Below are 22,967 nucleotides of genomic sequence, written 5' to 3'. Positions count from 1 at the left end.
AAAAAGGTTTGGATCATTGATGTCACCATCCCAGGTGACAGTCGCATTGACGAAAAACAACAGGAAAAACTCAGCCGCTATCAGGACCTCAAGATTGAACTTCAAAGACTCTGGCAGAAACCAGTGCAGGTGGTCCCAGTGGTGATGGGCACATTGGGTACCGTGCCAAAAGATCTCAGCCAGCATTTGGAAACAATAGACATTGACAAAATTACGATCTGCCAGCTGCAAAAGGCCACCCTGCTGGGATCTGCGCGCATCATCCGAAAATACATCACACAGTCCTAGACACTTGGGAAGTGTTCGACTTGTGATTTTGTGATATGAAATCCAGCATATCTATCTTGTTTGCTGTGTCATAATAAAATAATAATAATAATAATAATAATACCATTATTTATATACCGACCCCTCTCCTTAGAAGGACTTGGGGTGGCTTACAACAGAAAAAAACACAATACAAATAATGATAAACATACAATCAATTCAAACAATAAATTCACTTAGAATCATAGAATCATAGAATAGTAGAGTTGGAAGAGACCCCATGGGCCATCCAGTCCAACCCCTCGCTAAGAAGCAGGAAATCGCATTCAAAGCACCCCCGACAGATGGCCATCCAGCCTCTGCTTAAAAGCCTCCAAAGAAGGAGCCTCCACCACGGCCCAGGGGAGAGAGTTCCACTGTCGAACAGCTCTCACAGTGAGGAAGTTCTTCCTGATGTTCAGGTGGAATCTCCTTTCCTGTAATTTGAAGCCATTGTTCCGTGTCCTAGTCTGCAGGGCAGCAGAAAACAAGCTTGCTCCCTCCTCCCTATGACTTCCCTTCACGTATTTGTACATGGCTATCATGTCTCCTCTTAGCCTTCTCTTCTGCAGGCTAAACATTGCCAGCTCTTTAAGCCGCTCCTCATAGGGCTTGTTCTCCAGACCCTTAATCATTTTAGTCGCCCTCCTCTGGACGCTTTCCACCTTGTCAACATCTCCCTTCAACTGCGGTGCCCAGAATTGGACACAGTATTCCAGGTGTGGTCTGACCAAGGCAGAATAGAGGGGGAGCATGACTTCCCTGGATCTAGATGCTATTCCCCTATTGATGCAGGCCAGAATCCCATTGGCTTTTATAGCTGCCGCATCACATTGTTGGCTCATGTTTAACTTGTTGTCCACGAGGACTCCAAGGTCTTTTTCGCACACACTGCTGTCAAGCCAGGCATCCCCCATTCTGTATCTTTGATTTCCATTTTTTCTGCCAAAGTGAAGCATTTTGTTAGTTTCAGCCCATCTCTCTAATCTGTCAAGATCGATTTGAATTCTGCTCCTTTCTTCTGGAGTGTTAGCTATCCCTCCCAGTTTGGTGTCGTCTGCAAACTTGATGATCGTGCCTTCTAACCCTTCGTCTAAGTCGTTAATAAAGATGTTGAACAGAACCGGGCCCAGGACAGAACCCTGAGGCACTCCACTTGTCACTTCTTTCCAAGATGAAGACGACGCATTGGTGAGCACCCTTTGGGTTCGTTCGCTTAGCCAATTACAGATCCACTTAACCGTAGTTTTGTCTAGCCCACATTTTACTAGTTTGTTTGCCAGAAGGTCGTGGGGGACTTTGTCGAAGGCCTTACTGAAATCCAGGTACACTACATCCACAGCATTCCCTGAATCGACCCAACTCGTAACTCTATCGAAAAAAGAGATCAGATTAGTCTTAATAATTAAAACATATAAACACCAAAAGATCTGTTCTTAGTAGAGATCTTTGCAAAAGATCTCTTCTTAGTAGAGATAAAAATGACTGGAATTAGTTTATGGTGGAACACATAAGTCTGTCTGCACTTTGAGGCTGTACTTGGATGCGTGTTATCTTTGACACTGTCATGATGGTTCCCTACACTCCAAAAATCCTCTAAGATTTGAAGGTCAAAAGTATGGAGTAAATAATTAGACACCTCCTGAATCAGTGGAACAAACTGCCAATGGATTTACAATTCCAGCCTTTTATTGGGAAAAGTTTTATTGTAAAGGTGTAAGCCTCTGTATGGGATACTCATTAAAATGGGCCTCTCCTTGCCCATTTAGAACAATGCTGGAGAAACTCATCCGATGTGTATGTGGAAGATGAAATGTTAGAGAATAGGAGGCGCATAACTGAGTTGTCTCCTACCTTTTTTGGAAATGAATCACGAGAAATGCATCAAATACGCAGCAGGAAATATTGTTATGAAAGAATTGGTATAAAAAGGAAACTGAAGCTTGGTTTTATCTTGATCAATATTTTTACTTAGAGCTTTTATGATGTTTTTGTATCTCAAAAGCACTTATTGCACAAAAACATTTAAAAGATCTGCGAAGTCCCTTGGGGCTAGAAAAGAAGTCAAACTATTTATTAAAAAGCATTTTAAAGGATTTAAAGGATTAGATTAGGACTTGGAGCTATCTTGAAAAACTGGAGAATTGAACTGAAAATATTACAGGAAGATTAATGCAAAGCAAATTTGCAGCCTTCCTTTTTTCTGAGTTCAGTCATTATTCTCTTAGGCTCCATCTACACTGCCATAAAATGCAATTTGAACTGCATTGTATGGTCAGTGTAGACTCATGCAGAATGAACTGGATTATAATATAACTAATAAAATGCAGATCAAGCTGCATTATAATGGCAGTGTAGATGGGGTTTTAGTGGTGCCCCTTACTGCTCATACACAGAAACAACCCACTAGTTACAAATGGGAAAGACTACTGCTTGAATGTATAACTATCTGCCACCAGTCAATAGACTAGTCTTCCCTAACCTGACATCTTACCGCTTCCAACTACCTTTGTGAACATGGGCACTGCTGACTGGGAATAATAGGAGTGGTCGTTTAGCACATCTAGTGGTGTCAGCATGGAGAAGGTGGGGGCAGGTTATGCTAAAACAAAATATCTGACTTGGTATTAAGCAGTTCCTATTTTCTAAGTCAAGGGAGAGGAGACCTTTCCAGCCTAAGGGTCTTCTATTTCAGAAACATTCTCCAGAACCTCATTCCCATGGTGTGCAGGCCGAACAGTGAAGGGTAGGAGGAAGGACACTACCATATTTTATCTTTAAAAGTTCTCATTGCCAATAACCAGGATTTTGTTGATGTCAACTGCCATGAAGTTGGCTTCAACTTATGACAACTTTATGAATGAGCAACCTCCAAGGTACTCTATCATCAAACTCAGGTCTTGTAGTTTAATGGATAAGGCTTTTAAATTTCAGATGTGCATTTTAAACTTATCGACTTAGCTTTTAATATTTGTGAATTTATTTAATTGATTGTGTTTTAATGATTGTTATTGTTTAATTTGTTTAATTGTTTTATATTAATGTATCTGTTTTTTGTATTATGTATTCTTGGCATTAAATGATTGCCTCCATGTTGTAAGCTGTCCTGAAACCCTAGAGGGGAGATGGGATGGGATACAAATAATGATGATGATGATGAGGATGACTATTGTAGATTCAGGGCTGTGGCCTCCTTGCTTGAGTCCATCCTTCTGTAATGTGGTCTTCATTTCTTATAATCTTCTACCTTATCAAGCATTATTGTTGTCTCTAGAGAGTCAGTCTTCTAATTATATGTTCAAAGTAGGACAGCCTCAGTTTAGTCATCTTGATTTCTACAGAGAGTTTGGGGCTGATTTCCTTTAGGACCCATTTACTGATCATTTTAGCAGTCCATGGTATCTGTAGAACTCTTCTCTGGTACCACATTTCAAATTAGAAATTTTTCCTATCCTCTTTCTTTATTATCCAGCTTCTACAATCATATATAGAAACAGAGAAATTGAAGGGCATGGACAATCATAATTTTGGCATTCAGTGCTATATTTTTATACTTCAGAGGATTTTTCAGGTTCTTTCATAGGTGCTCTTCCAAATTTTAGGTTTTTTAAAATTATTTCTTGACTGTAGATCTCTTTCCAATTAATAATTGACACAAGGAATGGAAAACATTAGACTATTTCAATATCTTCATTGTCTGCTTTAAAACTGTGTAAACCATATGTGGTCATTATTTCTGTTTTCTTAATATTCAACTGTAAACGTGCCTTTGCACCTACTCCTCACTAAATTACTCTTACCAAGAATAACCTGTGATAAGCTGACCTAGAATTGCCGTGAGTTGGAAACAACTTGAAAGCACACAACACCAACATAATATGCAGAGGCCACCTCTGAGGAATCCTTGTATTACAAAGTCATGGGAAGTTGACATACAGCTTGAAGGCAAACACACACACACACACACACTTATACAGCACAATTGAAAATAGCAGGATTTTTTTGATTTCTTTACATGCTGCATTGGTTCAATCTCCTGTTTACCAATTATATACCAGAATGCTTTCTTGTTCTGCAAATGATCCCTGGAGTTTGGTGTCTTGATATGCAATTCCTTGTCAGTATTTGGCATTCAAAGACCAACCTGTTGTCAGTGAACAAAAATACAATATTGTATTGTCTCTGACCCCTAACCGGAAAAGAGTAATTTCTGCAGCCTGGTTCCTAATACAAATACTCATGAATACAAATCTGAAATCAATTTCATGGGAATAGTTTCACAGTGCTTACTTAAAATGGGCTATATTGTGAGCATATGTCAATTTATTTGCTCTCTGCGATATCTGTGGTGAATGAACCTAAAACGGGGCACAAAGCAAATATTATACAAGACAAGCAAATATTTTGATTTTCTGCTTTATTAGTTCGGATCTGCTACTGTCTCCCTCAAGGTATTTTCCAATATAAAAAAATGTAAGAGCGGTATCATGGAAGTCCCATCTGATTCTAAAGGAAATTTTCCAAAGATGTCTACCATGTAACAGATACATATGGTGAAGTTGTCTTTTAAATCTAATAATTTATTGTTCTCAGCAGGCTACACTTGTTTGTGTTGTTGATCCAAGGGGCTCTTTGATAGACAATGTAAGAAGGGGGTAATACAGGCAACTAGTGCAATAAATCTATATCTGTTGTACAGATACAGCTTATACAAAAGCCTTTCTCCCCCATTTCTGTACATTATGAGTATTATGCACCATTGATATGCATTTCTACTTAATGGTTGTTGGTAACTCCCATGGAAGTGGTGTAGTAACGCTACTCCAGGTTTTAATTCACATATTACATGAGCGCTGCAAGGTGTGGCACGCTAGTCCCTCAATTACATTTATCATTCTTAATTCAAACCCTGGAGTAGATTCGCTTCCCCACCGGCACCAGAGCCTGCGCCTACCACTGTTCACAACTGTGGCTTCCTCCAGCCCCCAAAGACTTCTCCAGAATTCCTCTTAATTTTGGGAACCAATTTTATAGCATAAGTGAAAAGCTGCTTATAAAAGGAAACTGGGAGTCTGCATCAGTTTTTTCCAGTTTTTTCGCAGTAGGATCTTTGGATTGAAGCCACTGACACAACACAAATGTATGCATGCACGCTGTCCTTTAATCCCCTTGCAAAAGTTCTCTTTAACTTCTCTGTTTTATTTCCTGTATTTCTACATTCACTTGGCTCATCAGCAGATTGCACTATTCTGTCCTGACAGCCACTTGGGAGCTTTAAACTGTTCAAAGTCCAACATGCCGAATGCTCTCTTGATATCTCGGTGTCACCAGGCCATCAGAATAATTATTCAGAGATTGAAAAACCAGCTTTGTTTGAATTTTGATGAAGAGAAACAGTTGGCCATCTAAGCCTGTGATATAAACTGTTATCTACCCCGCTCTGTTCCAAGAGCTGCATAATTGACTTAAACCCATCTTAAGTCCCAAAGGGATATATCCGTTTTAGATTAGCTTGTAAGGCTTTGCGTCAGTAATGGGGATAAACAGGTAAACAGCTTTGTAAGTCATTTCCTAGTCCAAAGAGCCTGTGGCCTAGAGTAATGGAGTGGGAACAATCAGCAGGGAGTTTTACATGGGAATTTAGCAGAGAAGCTTGAGAAAAAGTCCAGAGCCTGTTCACACTATGGAGTTATAGTGCTATTAGTCCACTTTAATTGCTGGGACTGCATCTTATGGAATCCTACTGGGGTTTGTAGTTTGGTGAGACAATGAATAGAGGAGCCCATTGCCTGAAAAAAATCTTTCTGATGGTAATTACTTAGCATTCCTTGTGAGCAAAAACATTAAACCACCATGCTGGGGAGGATGGGTTTAGCCAGATAAAGGCCATTATGAGTCTCTGGTAGTGTCAGTTATTCTAGGAGTGTTGGCATAAAAATAAAATGAATTAATACAATAACAATAAACAATACAGAAGACTGCCTCTAGTTCATTTTCCCTTGATTTGGAGACAATCTGAGATGGCTAGTGGATTAAAAAAATTCAAGGATGTGACAGCAATGTCCATTTCTTGGGGTAACAGCTCCTGATATGGAGAATGAAGTTCTCAGGAAGGCTGGGATGCATATAATTCATGTGCATACTCAAAGATGTTGCACTCACTTAAGAACCCCACAACACCAGAACAAAAATCAGTCATATAAATCTTGGAAGACTTCTTTTATATGATTTTAACTAACATGCCAGAAATGTTGCATTGCTACTGGGACTTCTCTTGCAGCCAGCCTCTTTAATATGTGTAATTATGCTGCAAGGGAGGGCAGGGAAGCGATGGAAACAGCACCGCCATGTATTGGGCAAAAGTGTAGATCCATGACACCACAGCATCCAGAGTTTTGTCAGTACACATGATGCCAAGGAAATCCAAAGTCACATTTGTCCTTTTTTTTTTGGCTCTTTCACATTGTATGGACTACTACTGACTGCTGCAAACAGTAAATTTATGCCCAGAGACCTTTATGTCCCCCTCCCACCCCACATGGATTTCCTCCTGCCTACAATAAGATAAGTGATTCTGTCCCATGCTAATCCCTTCTGAAGTTGTTAGCATTACTTATTGGATAGTTGAGTTTTCCTCTTATCTGCGCATGTGCCTGAAGAATGCTCTTAGAAATGAAGTAATCGTGCAATTGGCATATCCAAGCAGAATATAATGGAGATTAATTTTCCACAAGGTCTGTGGCTGTAAGGAACAAAAAGTAATTAGACCTCAAAAAGAATGTATTAAGGAGCAGTCAAGTCCTTGATAAAATCTGTGTTTAAAAGATGTAGCATTTTTGTAACAGGAGTGCTCAGCATGAATTGACTTCCTTCAGTTTTTCTGCCTGTCAAAGAGTGAGGGGAAAAGCGCTGATAAGAAGGAAAGCCTCATATTGTTTAAAGTAAAAGACTTTGTGCCATGCTTTCAGATTTCTGTAGAATAGTAATTCAGAGCATTGCTACAAGACAAGGTTTAATTTTATTTGCAAAAGAGAGGGGGGATTTCCATGGGGATGTAAAGTTCAGGGCTTACAAGAAGATTCAGATCTGACTCAGATATTATAACTAGGGGTGAGTAGAGTTATTGCCTACCCACATCCACAAATTAAAGGAGGCTGATTAAACTCATGCTATTTGTCTCTAGTATTTGTCTAGTATGTTTCATTTGTTTATTTCAGTCTATACCATAGAGTCCAAAGACTAGAGAGACTAGGGGCCCATTCACACTACTGAATCATAGCTCAATAATCCCACTTTAATTGTCATTGTTTAGCCTATGGCATCATTTATAGAAAGGTATTCTAAATCTTCCGACAAAGAAAACCTCCAGTGTATTTCCAAACTGCAAACTCTGGAATTCCTTAGGATGCAGGCATGTCAGTTAAAATGGGATAATAGCACTACACTTGTACAGCATGAATGAGTCCTGAGACAACCATGATTAAACACTGAAGGTCAACAAGGATACAGAGAATTGGGAAGAGTAAACATTTGTACAATGCTTGTGGGAATGAGATGAAGAAATCCCATTTTGCGCATTACAGCATGAACAGAAGTAAACAAAAAACCAAACTCTTTCTGTTGTTCTGATACTTTGTAACTATTCTTAATTGATATGTTAATTTAACATTTTCTGTATAAGTTTATTACAGCAAAACTTAATACAAGTCCAGAAAAAGAGAAAAAGAAATATAACTTGCTTGCTTATCTTCTTTCTATACATTTATGTAGGGAGGAAGGGAACTGTTTGATACAGATACATTGGTCTCTCTAATGCAGTGTTGACAATCCTCAGTGACAGTAAAAATGCTTGGCTTTGAGAGTGTATTCCTTGTAGTTGAACGTTATGCAGCAGCTGGACTGGCCCGGTTGTCCAAATGTCCAATCACCATCTCCCAGATCACCGTCTCCCAAAGCAGTCACTCTGCTCCCAACTCAAGAATGGGAAACGTAATGTTGGTGGATAGGAAAAGAAATTTAAAGATGGGCTTAAATCCAACCTTAAAAACTATGGCATAGACACCGAGAACTGAGAAGCCCTGGCCTTTGAGCGCTCTAACTGGAGGTCAGCTGTGACCAGCAGTGCTGATGCACCCCAAAACAAATGGAGGGTGAGAGGGAGAAATGTGTCAAGAGGAAGGCGTGTCAAGCCAATTCTTGTGGAAAGCCAATCCACTTTCCACCTGGAAATTGATGTCCTCGTTGAAAAAGAACATGTGGATCCAGAATAGGTCTCTACAGTCACCTACGGACCCACTGCCAAGACTCTACACTTGAAAGGCAATCATATTTGGCCATGAGTGATAGACTATGATATGATGATGTTTGAATATCTTGTATAGAAGTCCCATCGTTTCTGAGATTCCTCGTAAGGCTCTTAAGGTCTGCTAGAATAATGACTTCTAATGGCATCCCCATATTTGATATAATAGTATCTACTGTCTATACTAATATATAACTCAACCTCATGTATGTAAGTCAATGGCAGGGATTTTGGGTTTTTTTGGCAGGGGGTGGTGGTGGTGGTGGTATGGATTTTGATAGGACCAGTGGATAAGTGAAGGGTCATTCAGAAGAAATATAGAAAGCACGCCTCAGGGAACTAGTTATCCTTAGCCACTACTGCCATTTCCCTATCCAAGAATTCAAAATGCCCTTTTACCACTCTACTGGTTCCTTTTTGAGTTAAGGTATAGTACTTCAATTGATCCATTATCCAGGTTTTTAAAGTCATTTTTTAAAAAACTAAACATTTCATATCTCTGTAAGCAGATATCAACTTGAAGGCACACAAAAAAAACAAAGAAAATGAACAATAAATTAGTATAAATAACATATTCCAAATATTTACATGAACGGTTACTGCAAGTGACTCCAGCCATCTTTTTTTCCTATTAGTGCAATTGCAAAACATAGAGAAAATGCATTGAAAAGGTTAAAGTGTGTGTTTGCAGGTTAAAGGTTAAAGCGTGTGTTTCTATTGTATTACAGATTCATAGAATAATAGAGTTGGAAGGGACTACACAGGCCATCGAGTCCAACCTGCTGCCATGAAGGAAAAGCACAATCAAAGCACATTTCCACTGAGTTCAGGGTTTCAGCAGTGACGTCACCCCATTGTATATTGTTGCAGCCCAATTGTAGCACATCATTTAATTTATCCAAATTGCACACTTTTACTTAAAATTAGTTGAGTTGAATACAAACCAGATTATAATGTGTGTTCTACTAGTGATCTTCTGTAATCTACCTTAAATGCAGGAGAGTACTTTGAACCAAAATCAATTTGTAACTTACAGGATTCTGTCAATGGGTGTCTAAAACACCTATCCTTAACAGAATGGTTAAGGATTAATGTTCTCATAGTGAGTATAATTTGTATGGAAGTCAGATGTAAACTTTCATAGAATTATAGAGTTGGAAGAGACCTCATGGGCCATCCAGTCCAACCCGCTGCCAAGAAGCAGAAAAATCACATTCAAAGCAACCCCGACAGCTGGCCATCCAGCCTATGCTTAAAAGCCCCCAAAGAACGAGCCTACACCACACTACGAGTTTAATTGTTTAATTGAAAAATTTCCATATTTATTATTGTTCCCAATTATGAAATAATTTGTCTAATAACCCTAGTGGATCTTGGAAATGCATTGTTTATGGGAATAGTGAAGACATAAAACAACACATTGGTTACTTAGCATGTTTCCTTGGGAAAACACAGTCTCTTTCTTAGAACTCTGGACTGCAGTTTCTGTTATGTATGTCTATATGTGCCTTCAAGTTGCCTGTCAACGTATGGTGACCCCATCGATTTCATAGCATTTTCTTAAGCAAAGTATCCTCAGAGGTGATTTTGGCAGTTCTTTCCACTAAAATGTACCCTCCAGGACCTGGCATTACTTCCCATCCAAGTACTGTACTAACCAGGCCAATTTTGCTTACCTTCTGAGATCAGATGCGATCTGGTGCCTTAGTTCTTTTCCCTCCCTTTCAATAAGGATTTCCTTTTTATTTGATAAAATGGCCTGACAGGTTCACACTTGATTATTTTTGCAGGGATGTGCACTGAATGCAATTATATGAACAGCTGTTCAATATTTGATGAGTAGCATCCAAATTAGCCACCAGGGTCAGGACAGTGTGGTGCTAAAAAGATGATGCTCCATTGGAAATGTTACTTACACTTTGCTCCTTAGCTTAAATTACTTGTAATGAATTATTCAGCAGCAGCAGCTTTGAAAGATCATCCCCCTGAGATTTCAAATTTCACACAAAACTCAGAGTAAAAGGGAAATTAAGTAACTGAGTCTATTTTCACTGTCCACCTCTTGCTCTACATGCCTGTTCTCATCACTTAGGTGGACCACACCATGTTTGCAAGAAATATACTCAAATTAATGACTTCCTACGTAGCAAGAGTGATCTAACTTTCCTGGTTTCAGTATTTGAATTTTGTTCAGACAGCTGGAATTCTCTTGGGGACTTCCATGTGCATAAGTCCCCATACAGAAACAGCTGGGCATTTTTCAGATGAGGAACATCTCCACTGAGTTCAGGGTTTCAGCAAGTGACCCCTTTGTATATGCAGATGTGGTACATACATGCATATGTGCATGAGCATAAGTATGCAGACTTACATGACTTCTTTCTGCCTTACTCTAAACAAAAGAATAATACTTTTATCGAGATAATTTCCTTGTTAAGAGTCAGTTTGTGTTCAAATCTGGAAGTGCCCAATAATGAACTATATTGTATAAATTACAAAATGCAAAAATGCTTCAAAAATAATAATTTTATTTCTTAACAGCCTCTCCTCGTGGTGTATGCTGGAGATCTGATGAATACAGTGGAAGGAGTCAACCTGTACTTCACTGTCATTCCCTGAACATCTTTCAGCCAATATCCTTGAATATCATCCACCACAATTTTGCATATTTTTTCTTCCTTCCTCGTCTCTCAGTTTCCTTCATATCAGTTCTGGGGAAGGAGCCCCTGGTGAAACAGTGGGTTAAACCCTTGTGCCGGCAGGACTGATGACTTGAAAGTTGGGTTGCTGATCTGAAGGTTGCCAGTTCAAATCCAACCCATGGAGAGCACGGATGAGCTTCCTCTATCAGCTCCAGCTCCATGCAGAGACATGAGAGAAGCCTCCCACAAGGATGGTAAAAACATCAAAACATCCGGGTGTCCTCTGGGCAACGCCCTTGCAGATGGCCAATTTTTCCACACAAGAAACAACATGCAGTTTCTCAAGTCACTCCTGACACAAAAAAAAGTTTCTGGGGAATGTTTCGGCAGAGATGAACTCAGAAAAACATGCTCAGTTAACATAATTTAATTATGACTGAGTGAAAGAAAATGGTGGGAAGTGCATTGAGATAATAATTTAACAAATATAAAGTTAAAAATTTGAGAAGGTGAAACCGAGTTTTAAGGGGGGGGGGGGGGGAGAAGCCCTAAATGGCTTGGAATCTTGATACTTGAAGAAGCACCTCTCCCTGTATCTGCTGCCATAGGAGTAAAGTCTACTCAAAGGGACCTCCATTGTGTTCCCCACACCATTGTTTGAGCAAGTAGGTCAAGGCCTTCTCAGCTGTTGCACCCCAATTTTGGAATGCCATGGATACTCAACTTGGGGCTTTCCATGTTAAACACAAGCTTTGATTGTTTTTCTTGCCAGTTTTACTTCTATTAAAATGCATGTAATAAGTACATTTTTCAATTCTAATTATTGTAAAAAACAAAAAAGACCCACATACCATGCTAGGTTTAGAACCATTTGCAAGAAGGAATTGTGAATCAATCTATGATTGATTGGCAGTGTTTGTTGTTCAATTGGAATGGCATTCAAAATACAAATGGGTCTGTCAAAGGTATCCCATCTCCTTTTGAGTGCGAATAATGCTGCACATGGATGCATGTGTCTGTTCTTGCTTGGATCTGATTGCATCACCTTTGCCCAAAACAAGATTTTTTACAAGGCACAAGAAAAAAATAAAGTTCTACAATGTAATTTCTTTAACTGGAAAAACAGTTAATTTTTAAATGTATAAGCGTACATTTTTGAGCCAGCATGGTATAATGGTTTGACTCTGGAGAGACCATGGTTTGATTCCCTGCCATGTATAACCTTGGATAGTCATATACTCCCAGCCTCAGAAAACTCTTATAAGGCCATAACGTGAGCCTATGGTTGCATTTACACTGTAGAATTAATGTAGCTGAGGTTGTACAAGGTCTTTAGCCTTCTTTCACCCTCATCATAAAAGGGAATCCATTGGATTTATCTCCACGATATGGGGAAAGCATTGTGCAGAGGGAGCTGCTCCCTCTGCACAATGCTTTCTCCATATCGTGGAGATAAATCCAACAGATTCACTGGCCTATTATTACTCCCAGCTAGTGTAACATCTGGATATATCTAAGTGCTAACTCACCTTTCAATAATTAATTTAATGGGTCTACAGGATTCGCACAACGGCTGTACTCTAGTCACAGCTACCAATACTATTCAGGCCAGTGTAATGATGAAGAAATTAACATTGTTTTCCGTGAGGCAGATGTAGTTCCAGCCTTTTTTTCCAGTGGTTTTATAGCGGTGATTATGCTTACCTGTCTCAAATATAGATGAAGTTGTGTTGATTTCCCATAGTCATCAAGATATATAATTAGTGAGTAGCTTTCAATAAAAGACATAAATTTGTCTGCATAGAGCCAGACTTGCCTTGCTCTCTGGTGAAATACTTAACTTTTTAAAAATGAAAAATTCTTCAAAAGATTAATTATAATCACAGAACTGTGTCTTCTCATTTACTTGGTGCTTGCCTGTTTTATTTGAATGTTTGTCTGAGTTCCCCAGTAAAACAGAAAGTTAGCTCTGCAAGTTATCATTCATTTCATTTTTCATTAGGCGATCCTTCATAGGCCAAGGATGATGGTCCTCCATTTCTGGTGTCTTGGGGGTGTGTCTGTAGGTGGCTGAAGAGACCTATTCTTGATCCGCATGTTCTCCCGCAGTGAGGACATTGGTTTCCAGGTGGAAGGCGGTCCCGGTCAGGGTTGGCTTGATGCTCCTTCCTCTTGGCATGTTTCTCCTTTAAGCCCTCCATTCATGCCTCTTCGAATTCCACAACACTGCTGGTCACAGCTGACCTCCAGTTAGAGCGCTCAAGGGCCAGGGCTTCCCAGTTCTCAGTGTCTATGCCACAGTTTTTAAGGTTGGCTTTGAGCCCATCTTTAAATCTCTTTTCCTGCCCACCAACATTCCGTTTCCCATTCTTGAGTTCGGAGTAGAGTAACTGGTTTGGGAGACAGTGATCGGGCATTCGGACAACGTGGCCAGTCCAGCGGAGTTGATGGCGTAGGAGCATCGTTTCAATGCTGGTGGTCTTTGCTTCTTCCAGAACGCTGGCATTTGTCTGCCTGTCTTCCCAAGAGATTTGCAGGATTTTTCTGAGGCAATGCTGATGGAAATGCTCCAGGAGTTGAGTGTGATGTCTGTAGACCGTCCATGTTTCGCAGGCATACAGCAGGGTTGGGAGGACAATGGCTTTATAAACAAGCACCTTGGTATCTCTACGGATATCCCGATCATCAAACACTCTCTGCTTCATTCTGAAAAATGCTGCACTCGCAGAGCTCAGGCGGTGTTGTATTTCAGTGTCAATGTTGACTTTTGTGGAGAGGTGGCTGCCAAGGTAGCGGAAATGGTCAATTTTTTTCTAATGTTTCACCATTAAGCTGTATTCCTGACATTGAAGAGGGATTAGCTGGTGCCTGTTGGATGAGCACTTTGGTTTTCTCGATGTTCAATGAGAGGCCGAGCTTCTCGTATGCTTCTGCAAAGGTGTTTAGAGTGGTTTGTAGGTGTTCTTCTGAATGCGCACAGACTACGTTGTCATCGGCATATTGGAGTTCTATAATAGATGTTGTGGTGACCTTGGTTTTGGCTCTCAGTCTGCTGAGGTTAAATAGCTTGCCATCTGTCCGATAGATGATTTCCATTCCGGTGGGAAGCTTCCCATCAACAAGGTGAAGTATCATAGCGATGAAGATGGAGAATAAGGTAGGGGCAATAACACATCCTTGCTTGACACCTGATTCCATCTTAAATGGGTCACTTTGGGAGACGTTGCTGTCCAAGACTGTTGCCATCATGTCATCATAGAGGAGCCGCAGGATGTTCACAAATTTGTCAGGGCATCTGATTTTTTGGAAGATGGTCCAGAGAGCACTGCGATTCACTGTGTCGAATGCCTTTGCAAGGTCAATGAATGCCATGTACAGAGGTTGATTTTGTTCCATGCATTTTTCTTGGAGCTGTCGTGCAGTGAATATCATGTCCTCTGTTCCTCTGGAGGGACGGAAGCCATTCTGGGATTCTGGGAGGGTGTCTTCTGAGACAGGAAGAAGGCGGTTTGCAAGGATTCTTGCGAGAATTTTCCCAGCGGAGGTTAGAAGGGAGATATCATGACAGTTTCCGCAGTCTGTTTTATCCCCTTTCTTGAAAAGGGTGATGATGGTGGCATCCTTGAAGTCTGCTGGGATTTTCTCAGTCACTCACACTTTTTCAATGAGCTGGTGGAGTTGTATCAGCTCAGGTCCACCCTCTTTGAAGATTTCAGCAGGGATCCTATCAGGTCTGCTGGCTTTGTTATTTTTTTTTGTTGGCTGATGGCATTGCTGACTTCTTCCAAACTAGGCAGCGCTGCAAGCTCATACCTGTTTTTTTGTTGTGCGATTTGTGAGAGGGTCTCTTCGGCCACATTGGAGCTGCGATTCAGAAGGTTTTGGTAGTGCTCTTTCCAAAGTAGTGCAATTGATGTTTTGTCCTTCAGAAGTTTGGTTCCATCTGATGAGCGTAGAGGCTGTATGCCATGGTTTCTTGGTCCATAAATGATCTTTGTGGCTTTGAAAAATCCCTGAGCATCATGGGTATCTGCAAAGTGTTGGATTTCTTCAGCCTTCTTTGTCCACCAGATGTTCTTGAGTTCTCTGGTCCTTCTTTGGACCTCATCTTTGCACTAGCATAGGTCTTTTTCTTAGCAGCACAGTTGGTGTCTCTCTGCCATGTTTGGAAGGCTTTCCTTTTGTTATCAATTAACTGTTGGGTTTCTTTGTCATTATTGTTTCTTAGTTTGATATCCAATGGTTTCTTTGCAGGCTGTGATGATGGAGGTCTTCAGTTTGTTCTAATGTTCCTCAACATTTTCAGGTTATTCTGTGGGTAGATGATTCTTGAGTGTTGTTTGGAGAAGGGTGTGTTTGAAGGGCTCCTGAAGGGCTTGGGTGTTCATTTTGTGCTTTGTTTTTCTTCCTTGGAGTCTGCGTTTGGGGACGATCTTGATAGCCATCGTGGATCAGATTAACCTGTGGTCTGTCCAGCAGGCATCAGTACCTGTCATGGCTCTTGTGAGAAGCACATCATGGCGGTCTCTGGTATGTGTAATTACATAGTCCAAGAAGTGCCAGTGTTTTGACCGAGGGTGCTTCCATAATGTCTTGAGCTTGTTTTTCTGGCGGAAGAGCATGTTGGTGATCACAAGGTTGTGGTCTCCGCATTTGGTGAGAAGCAAGATGCCATTCGGTTTGCTGTTTCCGACCCCGTCTTTTCCTATGATCCCTGGCCACAGGTTGGAGTCCTGTCTGACTCTTGCATTAAAATCCCCCAGGAGGATGATTTTGCCCTGCTTAGGTATCTCCGATAGGACAGTGTCCAACTGACATTAAAATTTTCCTTGATATCTTCATCAGCATCTAGTGTTGGTGCATAGGCACTTATGATGGTTGCCTGTTGGTTTTTGTCAAGGTTAATTCGGAGGGTTGAGAGTCTATATGCACATAATGTCAAAATTTTGTGGATCAGAATTGGGGCTAGTTACCAACTGTCTGGTTTCTGCCTGGATGAACTTGCTATAGAAGCCGAGCTAAATGTAACTGGTTCACATAATAGCACTTAAAATGGTAAAAACTTATTCTATTAATCTTGTAAGATAGGAAACCAGGCAGCAATTGATGAAATCAGAAGGAGGGGTCTAAAGTCAATGATCAGGCAACTATGTCCAGATTAGACAACATCCTCCAGTTCAACCTTTGATTCTGACTTCTGACTTTCAGTTTTGCTTTCCATTGTTTTCACAGCTCTTCAAAGGCCTCACTGATCTACAAATGCCATTACTGGGCTAATCAATATTTTCCCTTGATGTGAGTCCCTGTGGTATCTTAAAGAAATACTCCAATAAGAAGATAAAACTGACTCACATAATCTGACAGAAATCTACTTGTGTGTCTTCATACAACACTCCCATCCCACTGCTGCTTTCCTCGATTTATGTACTGTATAGGACAAAGGAAATCATGGAGTCACATAAACAGACAAGTGAAGACACATATACATTCACACATGAAAGGATAAATGACCCAAATGATTGCACCTTTGTCTGAATCTCTACTGCCAAATAATGAGTTTGAATTGCATTATATGGTCAGTGTAGACATTTATAATGCAGTTCAATGTAGTTCGAACTGCATTATGTAGATCTTCACTTACCATAGCCCCAGGCCCAGTTACACTGGCAGATAATCCAGTGTACATGGTGCATTATCTTGAGCCATCCAAACGACACAATCAGGATAATTTGTTTTAATCTGGGATAAACAATTAAATTCGGTTTACAGCTGGGTTAAAAAATACCTGCAAAAAGCCTGCTCTTACTTGAAGATCTGGATCTTTTCAGGTAAGGAAGCAGTAGGAACTGCCGACTGGGTCTGCCATCTGTGATCCTAGGAATTGTCCCTACAACTATCCCATACTCCCATGCCCAGGCAGGCAGGAGTCCCCCTCCCAAGCTCTGGATGTCATCACAGAGCACTATGCAACAACAGGGAAACCTCTGAAACCAGTAAGGAGGCTTTCCCTTCCTTTCTTTTGAGTGCAAAACAGGGGGCGGGGAGGGTGGCACTGGCCATGCCCACTTGTGCTGAGACCACATTGATACAGGTGTGGATTTAAGGTGGCCCCCTGCCAATTGCCTCCATGTATGACCTCAAAATGCCAATTTGTGCTGCATTTTGTCTTGTGTTGAAATGGTCCCATCTACATTGCCATATACTGCAGTTTGCATGATATGGTCAATATTGTATATAATGCAATTAAATGCAATTAAACTGCATTATAGGAGCCTACAGTGATCTCATAGTGCAGTTTCTAACTGCATTATATGGCAGTGTAGATGGGGCTCATGTGATGCGGTTCAGACTATATTATTTGGCAGTGTAGATGTAGCCTTTGTCAGATGATTCCGTGTGGAAATGTTGTCTGTGTTAATTTACATCTTTGATGTAAACAGTGGTATTGCCTTTGGACAGTAATGCAAAACATGTGTTCCTTGTGAGTCCTCCCAAACAAAAATATTGTTGACAACAGTTGTGTATTTACTTATGTTTATCAGCAGGTTCAGCTTGGATGATTTAGTTTCTATACATTATTTACACGTGTAAAAAAGAATTGTTTTAGATTGTAGTAATAAGCCTCAGTTGATTCAGAGTAAATTAATTGTACCTAAGGGTATTGAAAACTGAAAATAAAAGCCAAATATAGATATTTAATTCAATCTCATCTACTGAGCAGATCAGCTAAATATGACACAGATGGTGAATCATTAGCAGCCAAAACAATTCCCTCCACCACTCCTCTAACTGCATCTTTAATTATTTTACTAATAAAGGAAGCCATTTTTCCCTCAGTGCTTTATGTAAAGGGATATTTCCCTATACAAATGTGTTTGATCATTTGTTACTTTCCATTTACAAATCTGAATGATCATTCTTATGGCACGTATCTTCCATTTCATCTAGGATCTTCTATATGAGGAATAGTTTTGAGATGAATGTGGGTGCTTTGAAATACATTGCCAAGTTTTACCAGTTATTTTTTAACTGCAGTTACAAAGCCTGCCCTCCTCTTCAATTGCATTCCTGAAAATGAACTCTTATGCATGAAAAACTAGATGATTGTGAAGAGGCACTTGTAAATAGCGGTGTGCAAAGCTTCGGACTTCTGTTCCATAATTCAGAGATTTGTATGATTTGTTAATACTAATCTCTGAATTACTAATCGGGAAGAAATCTGCTGAAGCATTTATGAATCAAAACTGCAGCCTCTGAAACTTTTGGAAGAGTTGTAAAGATTTTTTTTGGTGCTAGGACAGCGCTGCTGGTAGTGGCTTCTGCTTCCTGAAGCGAGCCTTGCCACTACCTCGCTGCCTCCTTCCCCTCCTCTTCCTCCTCTTCCTCCGATGGTGGTTTCTCCCGGAGCCATGGACAAGGCTCCCCCTTACATTTTCCAAATTCCCACTCCTTCCCCAAACTTTAGCCCTTACCTACCCCGTTCTTCTGGCGCGAGTATGGTGTAGCATTTTGAGTGTTTGACCATCTTTCAAATCCCTGCTTGGCCATGGAAAGTCACTGTAATTCTAGACAATTCACATTTGTTGACTTTGGATAAATCACACCATCTCAGCTTCAGAGGAAGGCAAAGGCAACCCCTCCCCCATACCAATCATGCCAAGAAAACCCATGTTCTGGGTCACCGGAACATGGAAATTACTTGAAGGTACACAGCAAGACAACAACATGGCTAAGGTAGCTGATGGATTTGGAATTCCAGGACCTCTTGATCCTTGACCATTGCGTTAAAAAAGTTACAACTACCAGAAATTTGGTGTAAATAATTTCTATCTTACTAGTTACAATAATTCTATCAGCAACAGCAGCAATAACAACAACATCAGAAGGGTGATGATCTTAGCCTTTTCTCTCACTTGTATTCTGCAAGAAACAGTGTAGTCAGGGATTCACTGGCACTTCCAACCTCAAAGAATGCTGATTTAAAAGACAGGCTTGACCTAAAAGTGATCACAGGCAGATATCTACATTTATCATTTGTCAACTCTGATGCAGTACTTTTCACTGGAGACAACTCTCAGGTTTTATATGGCAGTCATCTAGTGAAAAGTTATCAGTGCTGAAAACCAAGTGATGACCCAGCATGTGTCAATCAGACTTCAATCAGACTTCAGCTCTTATACCTTGGACAAACATTCAGATGGCCATCATGTTTGCCTGCTTCATTTTATCATGCTTCTTTTACAGACAGCATGATGGCTTCCTATTGGAGATCATCATCTAAGAATAGCAATCCCAGTATCTAAACTCATTTGTGTTTTCCATCTGAATTTTGGAGACTTTGCTATCATAATAATTGGAAATCAGATGGGTTTGGCAGATTGACAAGTACTACAAGTGCCTGCAGGAAATCACAGCTGGAGATTGATTTAGTTATTTTTTTTTTCTCTTTCTGCTCATTATAGTACAGTGCAGTAATTCTGTCTGTATCACTCACCTGTAATCCATCCTGGAACACACACTTAAAATGAAATAAGCAACTATTCCCATGAGAGTAGAGAAAATAAAAACTAAAGGGAATGCCAGTCAAAACTATTTTCAGTTTGCATTCCAGGACATCATTATAGGTATAAATTATCTGCTAATGCTTGCTGCTTGGTTGAGATTACCACAGGTTCTTACCTGAAGTACGAAGCACTAAGTCATAAATAAAGTATTCTCATTACCTACTTTGAGACTATAAGGTATGTTGATCTGCAAATATGAGCAAGTAGTTATATTTGGGGCCCATCTTAGCTCATAGTTTTCAAAATTTTATGGAAATTAAACTTTTTCATTTACTGGACTCCAATGGCATGTGTTTTGATAACAAATTTCATTACATAACGTTTTTGTTAAAATGCCATTGCTGGTTTGCTGCAGATTCTAAGTAAATGAATTCAACAGTCCAAATACGACACTGTACACTAATACTGAATACAAATGCCAGTTAATGCATACAAGTTGCTGAACAGTGGATAATTAATAGCTCCCACTACATCCTTTTCTTTTCTTTCAAGATTATAAGAGCCTGGGAGGTGATAAGAATGAGCTGATTGCTCTGTTCCTAGAACTGAGAGAATGGGTGCCTGCAGCGAAACAGAGAGAGTGTTGATGGCATTCACCCCTCCTTTGAGTCATTTGATAGGATGGTCCACACTGAATACTGGATGAGAAGAACTGGGATTGAAATGGCATCTGATCCTTGTAAAGTTATGACCCCTTTAGCATCAATTAACTTTCCCCTATCTTCTGCCTAGAACAGGGGACAAATTAAGGTTGGAAACCTATCAGCCTGTATCAGTTTAATTAAATGAAAGGAAAATCACATGTCCCAATTAAGAATATAAATTCAAATGTGGTTGAATTTAATTGAACTGATGTGCTAATAAATTAGTTTTGTGATTTTCAGTTACATGAACAACTACACTATTAATTTAATTTGTCACTTCAGTCCCAGTGAACAGCAGCTTGGGTGGGAAAAGCCTTACATGGCTAATTTGTATACAGGCTGAAGCAATATAATAGTGGGAAGCTATTTCTTCTGTCATCTAAAAGGTTACTTGAGACAGTAGTAACCAAGAGAGTTCTGCCATATGTCTTTTCTTCTCTCACAATCATGACCTTCATTAGGGCTATAGAAGAAGTAGCCAAGTTGAACCTCACAGCTCCAGAGATAACTGATCTCTAAAAATTCAGTAACTGTTTCTTGTTTGTAATAAAATCACTAGAAACAAGGCTTTCACAAGATGTGAAAGCTCTGGCTCATTCTACACAGATGAATAAAATCCAGATTATCTGCTTTGAACTGGAATTTATGACAGTGTAGACTCAGATAATCTAGTTCAAAGCAGATAATTCTGGATTATACAGCAGTGTAGAAGGGCCTTTAGAGGCCATGTACAGCCATAAAGGAATGAGTGCCTGGAACAATAAGTGAATGTGGGATGAGTATCCAGTGCAATATATATTTTAAAAACATATTTGAAGGGAATATGTTCCTGGCCCCACTATAGTTACCTGAAAGCATGGCTGTAGTTGAACAACAATATTAAATTATCTTATGGTGCAATGGGTTAAACCTTTGTGCTAGCTGAACTGCTGACTAAAAGGTTAGTGGTTCAAATCCGGGGAGTGGAGTGAGCTCCCGTCTGTCATCTTTAGCTTCCCATGCAGGGCATGAGAGAAGCATCCCACAGGATGGTAAAACATCAAAACATCTGGGCATCCCCTGGGCAACGTCCTTGCAGATGGCCAATTCTCTCACACCATAAGCATCTTGCAGTTTCTCAAGTCACTCCTGACACACACACAAACATATTTCCCATCTCAGCAAACCATAGAGTTGCATTGGAGAACCGAAGAATCCTAGAAACATATTCTCACTTGAAACTTGTAAGGTCCTCCAATGCAACTCCATGGTAACTTCTGAAGGAAGCCTACCACAGAATTGCCTGGAGGACCTAGCAACTTCTAAGGAGTTTTTTTTCTGGACGAATGTAAGTGAAATCCTTGATATAAGTTTTGCATTTATAGGGGTTTTACTGTAACTGCAGGATCAGAATCCAGCCCCATAAGCAGCTAGCTTGGTAATCATCACGAAAAAAATGATTCCAGCACTCAGCCATGCCATACCAAGTCTCTTATACAATGGGACATTGTAGTGATATAAAATATACTCCAAGGTGGATATATATGGAGAACAGAGCAGCTAACAGAGCAGAGTCTGGACAGCTCTGCTTTAAAGAATGAGACAACTCCTATTAGTGAGAATTACGGCTTCAAAATTTACGGTAGTTCAGTTGGGCATGCAGGAGCTGGTATGGGTGGGGCAGACATGGTGTGTAAAGAGAGATGAGATGGGAGGTAAACAGCATGTATGTTTTATACATTATTAAGAATATGAATACTGCTTTGAGCAGAAGAGGTATCTGGGGGCATAATCTAATAATAATGCTAAGTAGTAAAGCACATCTTCAGAGACGTCAAATATTCATTAATGTACAAATGATGACAACTACTTACTAAGATAATCAGTCAGTGCAAAGGGTGATGATAAAGATGTTACACCGAAAGAGGAAAGCTGAATAAAAGGTAGCAAGTACTTAATTAAATATTATACATGAAGACTAGGAATTTCAAATAGTGAGAATGATAAGTGTTGAATGGGAAAAGCACTTAAATGTCACATTTCATAAGCAAGCAGGCTAATTCCTGAACTTCTAATTTATGTAGCACAGTCCTCTATTTTAAGTTCAACTTGATCCAAGGCCCCTTCCACACAGCTGAATAAAATCCCACATTGAACTGGAATATATGGCAGTGTAGACTCAGATAACCCAGTTCAAAGCAGATATTGGCCGCTCGACCGGTCTGACCCATTTGCTACCCACCTTCGATGGTGCTGCCCTATCTCCTTCGCCTACCGTTAAGAGCCTGGGTGTCGTTTTGGATTCACAGCTGACAATGGAAGCTCAGGTCGCTGCTGCCAGCAAACAGGCCTTTTTTCCACCTACGACAAGCGAGGCAACTGGCACCCCATCTATCTGATGAGGCGCTGGCAACAGTCATCCATGCCACGGTCACGTCTAGGCTGGACTATTGCAACGCCCTGTATGTTGGCCTTCCAATGTCCACGACCCGAAAGCTCCGTATTGTTCAGAATGCAGCAGCCAGGCTAC

The sequence above is a fragment of the Anolis carolinensis genome, chromosome 2 (genome assembly GCF_035594765.1).
Source record: "Anolis carolinensis isolate JA03-04 chromosome 2, rAnoCar3.1.pri, whole genome shotgun sequence".
Lineage (NCBI taxonomy): Eukaryota > Metazoa > Chordata > Lepidosauria > Squamata > Dactyloidae > Anolis > Anolis carolinensis.
This window is presented reverse-complemented; position numbering follows the sequence as displayed.